Genomic DNA, 11,555 nt, shown 5'->3' with positions numbered 1-11,555 from the left:
AAATGTTACTTGCTTCACAAACATCCTTGTTGACCAGAAACTTGCAAACATTCTAGAGGAATAATGGCTTGATGAACCATGCCCAAAATGGGTTGAGGTAGGTTATATGAATAGTAGAAGGCCTAGAAAACTTGGCAGCCATAATGGAGCAAGATAAAATGTACTTTCTTCACAAACTGAAATTTTGGACAGAATCAAATAATTGAAGGTGAGCTCACATGGAGGCATAACATGAGCTCTACTTTGGTGGAGGGATATTATATGATGATATTAGGGATCATGCAAAATGTCAACTCATTTGGATATGCCTAGCTTGTACTTACTTCACAACTAGTTCCCTCGGGCAGGAACTTTGGAAAATCACAAATGAGGTTGCATTCTGGCATGTGGCAATGATATGGACAGAAAAAGGTGTCCAAGGAGTTTGAGGTCAATTGGGAAAATACAAATAGCACTTGCTTCACATTCTGCCATTTAGGACAGAATAGGAAATGAATTATTTGAGCAAGATGATAAACATGACAAATGAAATATTTTGCCATATTAGAGAAAGATATGACCCAAAAAATTTATGAGAATTATTTGGGAATTTTAGGAGTGATGGAAATAAAGGTTGCTTCACAACCTAGGGCAGACAGGGTTATTCCTTTAATAGAAAAAGGAATATTCCTGAGAAAAAGAAATTAGGGTTTGGTCAAGGAGTGAAGTGACATGATCTTGGCAAGGTTTTTAGAATGACGAGCCACTTGGGACGGAAAAAGAGGATGATCTCCCAGGTGACAAGGCCACAGAACCACTCCAAAAAGAAAAACAGAGCAAAAACCAATGAATCAAAAGAAAAAAGAAAAGGGCCAAAATCCAGGCTGTTACACACTTCTCCGCTGTAAGAATGGAGAAAATTGTAATCTAGTAGTACCTCCTTTCGCCGAAAGCGTGGGACATCCAGCAGTCCTACCACCTTAGTAATAATGACCAATGAGCCGTCAAATCACATACACCAAGCAGTAAGTTTGACGGACTAAGCAACCATCACTCTTGAATCCACTTCTCTCTTCAACGCAGGCGCCAGTGAGAGGTCGCGCCCGCTTTGCCCAGGCATGAATGCGGCACCGATTCTTTGGAGCGGTGTTGACCGTTTCCGGCGGGAAGCGCGCGCGGGCGATGGAGGGATTTTGGGTGGGCCAGGCTGGTCAGGAGCGGGCGTGGCAGCGGTCCGCCTTTCTCGACCGGACGCCTAGAAACGAGAGGATGTACCAACTCTCACGGCTAAATCGTACACTACACACCATCTCTCGCTAGGAGTAGGTCAATGTGTTGCTCTCTCTAACACACACACGTTGTTGAACACACACACACACACACACACACGCACACACAGGTTCGTAGAATAGGATTATCGTGCGAGTTACTTAGGGACCGTTTGGATCCTTAGCAAGAATAGTTTATAGCCTAGCCGCGCAAGGTTAGTGTCACATCCCTAGCTGCTGGTAGTGCTCTAGGCTAGCTCCATGTGTGCATCATGTTTAAATTTTTGAAACCTGAACTGAGGAATTTTGGAAGCCTCAAAAACTTAAATAAAAGAGGGGCAAAAACCCTAGAAATCTCATTCATTGCTCCAAAATGCTCTTCTTAAATGTTTGATAATTTTTGGTAAGGGTTCTGGTCCCAACCAAAATATTGAACATTTTTAAGGAATTATTTTTGGGACTTTGGATTTAATTCATTAGCTATTTGAATTTGAATTATATTCATATAATTAGAATATAATTTCAAATACCCCTGAAATATTTTATAAGCTTTTGGAAGAGTCCATCTAGCAATATAAAATATTCAGAGGAGTTTTTGGCATTGTTTGAATTATTTTTAAATTCAAAAGAGTGGCAAAATAAATTAAATAAAACAAAACAGAACAGAAATAAATAGAAAGGGAGAGAAGGCCACTTGGGCCACTTACCTGGCGCCGCTTACCTGGCCGGCCCAGCGGCCCAGCCCACCAGGCGCTCCCCCCTGTCGCCTTCCTCCTCGTGCCAGTAGGCAGAGGAGGGACACCGCGACGCCGCCGAGCTCTCCACGCCACCTCCCTCCTTGCCTGCCTCACCGAGGCGCCTCGAAGCCTCCTCGGCATCGCTCTGGACCCCTGACCCCCCTCACTCTCCCGTGCACCTCTTCCCTCTCTCCCTGCCTCGCCTCCCTCGCCCCCTCTCCCGAAGCAGAGCGCAGCCGCCGACGCCGTTCGCCGTAGCTGCAGCCACCGCCTTCCCCTCGCTTCTCTGACCGGACCAGAGGCTCCGCCTCGACCCCCTCTTCCTCCCCACCGACCCACGCCCTACCGGAAGCCCCGAAGCGCCGTCCCGACGCTTTTCCCCTCCTCGGCCACCGAGGACCGCCGCCGTCGATTCGCCGCCGTCGCCGCCTCCCCGAGCTTGCCGTCTGCTCCAACCGACTCCCCGTGAGCTCCTCTTCCTCCCCCCCTTCCCGTTCTCACTCTCGAGCACCACAGCAACTGCACCGAGTTCGGCTGAAACCTGCCGCCGCCTGTGACCGCCGCCGACGTGCCTCCGGCCACCTAGTGGCCCGGCTGTTGTGCTCAGCTTTCTCCCCGCGCTGCGTAGAGCATGTAGGTGCCCCGCACGAGCCTCCCCGGCCACCGTAGCGTCAACCCCGAGCTCGCCCGAGCTCCGGCGACCGCCACGGTCGACGCCAGTGACGACTCCGGCCATCTTAGGCCCAGCCGCTGCCACTACTCGACGCGGACGAGCGCCCGCGTCACGTAGACGCTCTCCGCCGGCCATTTGGTCGCCGGAGGAGGAAACCCGCACCCCTCCGCCGTCTCTGGCTCCGCCGGCGACGAGCCGCGGGTCAACTCCGGCGAGTTGACCCGGGTTTGACCCCCTGCTGACACTGACAGTGGGCCCCGTGGCTATTAACCTGATTAGTTAGAGTTAATTAACTCTGTTAGTCACCTAAGTCACTGACCAGTGGGCCCCACTGGTCAGGTTTGACCCGGACCAGCCCCTGTTGACCTGCTGACGTCATGCCAATGTCTTGCTGACGCAATAAGTATTTTCCGGATTTAAAAATAATCAGGAAATTCCAGAAAATGCCTAAAACTTCAATAAATCATAGAAATTCAACCGTAACTCCAAATTAAATAATTTATATATGAAAAATTATCAGAAAAATTCAAGGAATCCATCTGTACCATTTTCATGCATGTTAGAACAACTTATAGCTGCTGTTTAGCACAAATCAATTAAATGGCATTTGAATAATCACATATGGGGTTTAAATTTGAATCTTATATTCAAACCAACTTCATTTAATCTGTTGCTAGTTGCATTAGCTCAAAACACATTCATATTGCCATGTCATGAGCATGCATCATATTGTGCATTGCATTGATTGTGTTCCTTTCTGTGTTGCCGGTATTTGTCCCCTCTCGATAGACGTGATACCGATGACGTGATCGTTGACACTGATGAAGACTCAATGTTATCTTCAGAAGTGCCAGGCAAGCAAAACCCCCTTGTTCATTCCGATAAAATCCCACTCTCTCGCTCCTGCTCTCTTTTACTGCATTAGGACAACAACGACATATTTGTTACTTGCTGCGGTAGCTGAACCCCTTTATCCTTTGCATGACCTGTCATTGCCACAGTAAATAGATGAAACCCACTAGCATGAGTAGGAGTTGTTTGAGCCCTATTGTGCCTACTCATTCATGCTTGTTTGTCATGCCTGCTACTGCTTAGAGTTGAGTCAGGTCTGATTCATCGGGGATGAATCAGAGGTGTGTGAACATGTCCTACCGTTGAGAGCTAAGTGTGTGAACACGATTTGGTAAAGGTAGCGGTGAGAGGCCATGTAGGAGTACATGGTGGGTTGTCTCATTGCAGCCGTCCTCAGGAACTGAGTTCTGTGTTTGTGATCCATGACCAGTTACTACCACACATTGGGTTCCGGTAACTCGACCCCTCTCGACTTATTAATCAACATGATCTCTGTCCAGGAGTTGCAACTAGTTTCTGGTGTTTGTAGGTAGTGTTAGTAGTCTACCAAGTGGCACCCGGTACAGGTGGGCTTGGGACAGACTAGGCACAGTGGCCCGGTGTACCAAGTGGCACCCGGTTGGTGGGCTTGGGAACCCTGCACACATCGTTTGGGGCCGTAAGCGACACCCCGGCCGGATCTCCTTGCGGATGGAACCCGAATAGGCGATAAACCTGGACTAGAGACTTGTTCGATTAGTCAGGTCGTGGCCGACTCCCTCGCCCAGCTTCCGCTTGAAGGTTGCCGAGGTACATGACGTGTACAGGGCGGTAAGTGGCGAGAGCGTGTGTGAAGAAGTACACCCCTGTAGGGTTAACATCATCTATTCGAATAGCCGGATTCCTCGGATATGGAAACTTGGACCCCATTGCATAGTTCATAGACAAGTGAAAGTGGATACTCTAAAATACGCAAGATAAGCGTGAGTGCTATGGATGGCGTTCTCGCAGGGAGACGGGAGCGGATCCATAGTGGTGTATTGATATGGTGAATATGGGGACTCGTGTGCGCCACCTCAAAAGAGTTACTTGCAGTCGTAGTTCAGGATAGCCACCGAGTCAAAGCTGGCTTGCTGCAGTCAAACTCCACCATCCCCTTTGTTGATAATGATGCATGTGTAGATAGATCTGATGTAAGTCTTGCTGGGTACATTTGTACTCACGTTTGCCTATTTTATGTTTTTGTAGAGAGACTTCAGTCTCACTAGTAGTTCCGCTTGGACTTCGACGTTTAGCTTGATACCTCAGCTACGATCTTGTGCCCTCGGCAGGATCTGGTAGATAGTCAGGCTTCTCAGCCTTTTTCATTTATAGATGTATGTACTCAGACATGATAGCTTCCGCTTGTGCTTTGATTTGTATGCTCTGATTGTTGGGTCATGAGACCCCTGTTTGTAATATCTCGCTCCTCGGAGCCTAATGAACAAATACTTGAGTCGTAGAGTCATGTTGTGATGCCATGTTGTATTTGCACATATCGAGCATATTGTGTGTATGTTATTGAAATGCTTGATATGTGTGGGATCTGGCTATCTAGTTGTTTATCCTTAGTAGCCTCTCTTACCGGGAAATGTCTCCTAGGTTTCCACTGAGCCATGGTAGCTTGCTACTGCTTCGGAACACTTAGGCTGGCCGGCATGTGTCCTTCTTCGTTCCTGTGTCTGTCCCTTCGGGGAAATGTCACGCGATGAATACCGGAGTCCTGTTAGCCCGCTACAGCCCGGTTCACCGGAGTCCTGCTAGCCCAGTGCTACAGCCTGGATTCACTCGCTGATGACCGACACGTTCGATGCTGGGTCATGGATGCCTGTCCCTGTAAGTTTGTGCCACTTTGGGTTTACGACTAGCCATGTCAGCCCGGGCTCCTTATCATATGGATGCTAGCGACACTGTCATATACGTGTGCCAAAAGGCGCAAACGGTCCCGGGTAAAGGTAAGGCGACACCCGTGAGAATACCGTGCGTGAGGCCGCAAAGTGATATGAAGTGTTACATGCTAGATCTATGTGGCATTGAGTCGGGGTCCTGACAGCGTTGGTATCAGAGCTTGACTGCCTGTAGGATTACCAAGCCAAACTGGTCGAAGTTGAGTCTAGAAATTCTTTAGTTATATAAGGGAATTGATTGTGGGATGGAACGTAAGGCTCTTTTTACTCCTTATACCTCATGGCCTTCTGATCTGAGTCATCATCCTCTCTTCTACGGGGATTAAGAACTAGGCTATCTCTTCTTTCTATCAGGATCACGTGTTACTAATCCGTAGACTTATAGATTGTTGGATTAAGCCTCAGTTCAGTTCCTACTACTTCTGTATGTTAACTGTTGATCTCGAAACCTTGATATTGTGCTTCTGAGTGGTTATGCCACCCTTTTGTGAATGTCTCAAATCTTTTTGAGCATTTACAGCCGTTATGCTGTCCGAGTCATCCCAGGTTTCTAAATAGTCAGATGCATTGCAAATCCCTTCCCCCTGTTTCCGATGTGCCTTTGGTCAGATTAATCACACAAATCAGTGAGTTTAGGTACTTTATTGCCTTGACATATATGTTGGAGCTAGTATTATGACCCTAGGTGTCTTAGGGGATCATCTAGTAATTTAGCCATGATTTGTGTTCCCAGTGTGATGATTCTGGCCATCATTCTCGAAAGCATCCCGTGATGCTACTTAGTAGTAGGTATTCTACTCCTGGGTTCTGAACCCAAGATTCACTCTACCTACTTCATGTTGATAGTAATTGCTAGTGCCTTTAGGATATTAGTAACCTTTGCGATAGTCCTTGAAGTCCGTGGTATCTTCTTCTTGCAGATACCATGAACTACTTATGGCAGAAGTTCCTCGTTGAACTGAAATATCACAACAGGATTATTCTTGAGGAGTTCTCCATTCATAAATCGTGACTCTGCCAGTTCTACCTTTCTGCATGGGTTATCCGGAAGAAATATGTTGAACTTGGTTCGACATACTAATCTATGCATCCACAACTCAGAAAATTATATGTTCCTTTGAGTTGTTCTCTTTAGTTGCATTCTGACCCTCGTCTATCAATTGATAGTCAAGAGTATGCGTGCGTTCGTTTATCGATGCCTATTACTCTTGTGGTCCGTCAAGCCATTCTATTGCAGAATGACTAGGAGAAACAAACTCTAGTACCTCTTCCATATCCAGGATTGGGTCAAAGTAGTTGTGTTCCGCAGATAAAGTTACAATCCAGCTTCTGGTCTGCTCTACCCTGAAGTATTACCTTCTTTATGACAGGAATTTCATGAGAACTGCACCACCTTATGTGAATTCTTGACATAGTGATACTTCTTGCCATCATTAGTCATTCCTCGGTCTTCGTGTTGATGCAACCGGAATACCGACAAATGAATTGTGATGTGTGAAATCAATACGCCTAGCAACCTCGTTGCTGGGTAGTTAAAGGACAATAATTTCATTCTTAGTGTGTTGGTTTTTGAATCATCCTTCTAAGACTGATCGTGCTACCTAGTCCTTATTTCCGGTGCACTCCTCGATCAATGAGTTGGGATTGTGCCAATCCCACGCTCTTGTGATCATATCGTCTTGCCCTGAAAAGCAAGATTGTTCTCGAGCCTAATAGCTTATCGGTGGGTCGTGATTTTTCGATTATCTTCTCGGAAGTATCACCAGGTTGTCACCTGACCGCTATGTTGAGCTCGTGACCAAGTTGGTTTTCGAAACCACTATTTCTCCAAGAACCCGTGTTGGTTACCCCTGAGCTAGTTGGCTAAGCTAAACAACAACTTGGAGAGTTGGAAGATAAAAGCTTGCCTAACCTAGTTCATTTTCGAAAAGGGATATCTTGTGTTTGTGTGAGTTGAAGAAAGATGATATCTTCAGCAATTGGTCCCTATGATCAGTTGATGGACCTATTGTCTTACCAATCCTTTGATTTGAGTGTGGGCTATCGTCAAATCAAATCAGTACCAACGATGCTCGTAATGTTGTCTTACTCGTGGTTGATTCCTCGAGCATACACCATTATATCTTATGGGTCTGACCAATGCTATCACCGTGTTCACCTAACTATGGAATTTCTTTTAAAGGAAACCCGGATGAATTGTTGTTGAGCCCATTGACAACATCCTTATCTCCTCCATGATTTTGTTGAACATTAGGCTAGTGTTGGAAACTTGTGTAAGCATTTTCTTCATGCCCCGTTCATGAAGTATATGTTTGGATGAAAGAAGTGACTTCCTTTGATTCACGTGCATTTGATATAGGTTGTCGTCGTGAATTCGAGAAAGTTTGTTTTTTTGTTCATATGGAATCATCCCAAGTCAGTTATGCATGTGCGAAGTATTCTGTGGTTTGATAGACTGATCATCTTCATTCCATATGTATTCCGTAGCACCCCAAGCCACTGACTGATTCGTTCAGGAAAAGGAGTTGATGTGCTAATCCTAGGTCATGCACAAGACTTCGACATCCTCGATGATGGTTCCCAACCTGAACTCGGTAGTGTGTTATTGTAAGACTACCATGTGATCATGCTTGTCTGAGACAACATGCTCACATGTGTGTAGCAGAACCAGCTCATGTTTTGGAGCTTGCTATCGTAGTTCATTTCCCGAGAATCTCGCAACATCATTTCGTCGATTTGTGTTGCAAACTTTCATTTTTCTTCCTAGACTCGATGAGTCTGGAATATCCTGACACCAACCAGATCTGAATCTCAGGCAGATATGATGGTTGGAACATTTCCCAAGAACTATAATATTGGTCCCTTGATAACCGGTAAAGTAGATGTCGTGGCCAGCACCACCCAGCCGAAAGACCTATTATTGTAGTATCTTGATTGAAGAAGTTGGCCACCTCCCCATAGGGATTTCGTAGGATTTACTCCCTAGTTGCCCTATGGATTTCTGTGTTCCGAAGTCCGACCTTTTACTTGATGTTCTAGATATCAAACCATATCTATGAATGGGTACACTAGCACATCAAGGAGAACATTAGAAGCGGAGTGCTAAATGTCTCTCGGTCGATCATCCAGATTCTATCTTTTTGGCCCCGTCAAGGGTGAAATCTGAGAAGGTGTTATCTTCCTTTGCATCTGCATCCTCCATCACCATTCATCATGGTAGCAAGTTGTGTTGCCAGGATCCTTGACACGGATATTGGTAAAACCTTGATGATTATGGAAATGCTCAAGTTCTTGAGAGCACGCACAAGCGCTACGAGTTATCATTGGCACTAACTGGGATTCCTCTCAGTTTCCTCGGCAATGCTATGATCTTTTCAAACAGTGAATTCACTCTCTATTGTTGGGTTCTTCCCCAGTTACCAGAATCATTCCCAGCATTTGCATTTTGTTCCTAGCTTGCACCGCCAATGTGTCATTCTACCATGGGTCTCTTCCATTTCCGGTGATAAGCAAATTCATCCATTACATTGTCTTCAACAAGGTAATCCACATCATCCAAGTTTGAGTATGCCATTCTACCGACCCCCTCCAAACGATCGCTCGAGAATTGTCTTAGGCTGGTTTAAAGAGTTTCAATGATCTCTGAATCAAAAGTAATTCTTTTTGCCACTTAAGGGGATATCTCTACGAGTCACCTTCCCTAAGGTGTATCGTTATGGTATCATGGCAACTCAACTCCTCGCTACGTTGACAATCGTTTACCACCTTCTTAAGCGTGAAATTGTTGTCTACCTAGTGAACCTTCGTCATCCGTTTCTTTCCACCCCTCTTGATGTGTATCTCGTGTCTCAACCCGAGAGATGGTCCTATGTCTCGTTCCGTGAGTTGTTCGATCTTCGAGAAGATCGACCCTGCTAGAGTCTCCTTCTTTCCTCCATGTCATGTTGACAGGATTCTTCAAGGCAAGACTTCAAGACAATGATGGTGAATGAATCAACGTTCAACTGAAGTGCAACCTGGATCGTGAAGATTGTACTAGTTGCGTTCCCCCTTCACCTTACCCTACGCTCGAATCTCGAGACGAGATTCTTGTTTAGTGGGGGTGAGTTGTCACATCCCTAGCTGCTGGTAGTGCTCTAGGCTAGCTCCATGTGTGCATCATGTTTAAATTTTTGAAACCTGAACTGAGGAATTTTGGAAGCCTCAAAAACTTAAATAAAAGAGGGGCAAAAACCCTAGAAATCTCATTCATTGCTCCAAAATGCTCTTCTTAAATGTTTGATAATTTTTGGTAAGGGTTCTGGTCCCAACCAAAATATTGAACATTTTTAAGGAATTATTTTTGGGACTTTGGATTTAATTCATTAGCTATTTGAATTTGAATTATATTCATATAATTAGAATATAATTTCAAATACCCCTGAAATATTTTATAAGCTTTTGGAAGAGTCCATCTAGCAATATAAAATATTCAGAGGAGTTTTTGGCATTGTTTGAATTATTTTTAAATTCAAAACAGTGGCAAAATAAATTAAATAAAACAAAACAGAACAGAAATAAATAGAAAGGGAGAGAAGGCCACCTGGGCCACTTACCTGGCGCCGCTTACCTGGCCGGCCCAGCGGCCCAGCCCACCAGGCGCTCCCCCCTGTCGCCTTCCTCCTCGTGCCAGTAGGCAGAGGAGGGACACCGCGACGCCGCCGAGCTCGCCACGCCACCTCCCTCCTTGCCTGCCTCACCGAGGCGCCTCGAAGCCTCCTCGGCATCGCTCTGGACCCCTGACCCCCCTCACTCTCCCGTGCACCTCTTCCCTCTCTCCCTGCCTCGCCTCCCTCGCCCCCTCTCCCGAAGCAGAGCGCAGCCGCCGACGCCGTTCGCCGTAGCTACAGCCACCGCCTTCCCCTCGCTTCTCTGACCAGACCAGAGGCTCCGCCTCGACCCCCTCTTCCTCCCCACCGACCCACGCCCTACCGGAAGCCCCGAAGCACCGTTCCGACGCTTTTCCCCTCCTCGGCCACCGAGGACCGCCGCCGTCGATTCGCCGCCGTCGCCGCCTCCCCGAGCTTGCCGTCTGCTCCAACCGACTCCCCGTGAGCTCCTCTTCCTCCTCCCCCTTCCCGTTCTCACTCTCGAGCACCACAGCAACTGCACCGAGTTCGGCCGAAACCTGCCGCCGCCTGTGACCGCCGCCGACGTGCCTCCGGCCACCTAGTGGCCCGGCTGTTGTGCTCAGCTTTCTCCCCGCGCTGCGTAGAGCATGTAGGTGCCCCGCACGAGCCTCCCCGGCCACCGTAGCGTCAACCCCGAGCTCGCCCGAGCTCCGGCGACCGCCACGGTCGACGCCGGTGACGACTCCGGCCATCTTAGGCCCAGCCGCTGCCACTACTCAACGCGGACGAGCGCCCGCGTCACGTGGACGCTCTCCGCCGGCCATTTGGTCGCCGGAGGAGGAAACCCGCACCCCTCCGCCGTCTCTGGCTCCGCCGGCGACGAGCCGTGGGTCAACTCCGGTGAGTTGACCCGGGTTTGACCCCCTGCTGACACTGACAGTGGGCCCCGTGGCTATTAACCTGATTAGTTAGAGTTAATTAACTCTGTTAGTCACCTAAGTCACTGACCAGTGGGCCCCACTGGTCAGGTTTGACCCGGACCAGCCCCTGTTGACCTGCTGACGTCATGCCAACGTCATGCTAACGCAATAAGTATTTTCCGGATTTAAAAATAATCAGGAAATTCCAGAAAATGCCTAAAACTTCAATAAATCATAGAAATTCAACCGTAACTCCAAATTAAATAATTTATATATGAAAAATTATCAGAAAAATTCAAGGAATCCATCTGTACCATTTTAATGCATGTTAGAACAACTTATAGCTGCTGTTTAGCACAAATCAATTAAATGGCATTTGAATAATCACATATGGGGTTTAAATTTGAATCTTATATTCAAACCAACTTCATTTAATCTGTTGCTAGTTGCATTAGCTCAAAACACATTCATATTGCCATGTCATGAGCATGCATCATATTGTGCATTGCATTGATTGTGTTCCTTTCTGTGTTGCCGGTATTTGTCCCCTCTCGATAGACGTGATACCGATGACGTGATCGTTGACACTGA

Source organism: Triticum aestivum, chromosome 7A (genome assembly GCF_018294505.1).
Source record: "Triticum aestivum cultivar Chinese Spring chromosome 7A, IWGSC CS RefSeq v2.1, whole genome shotgun sequence".
Lineage (NCBI taxonomy): Eukaryota > Viridiplantae > Streptophyta > Magnoliopsida > Poales > Poaceae > Triticum > Triticum aestivum.
Note: the sequence above shows the minus strand (reverse complement) of the source record.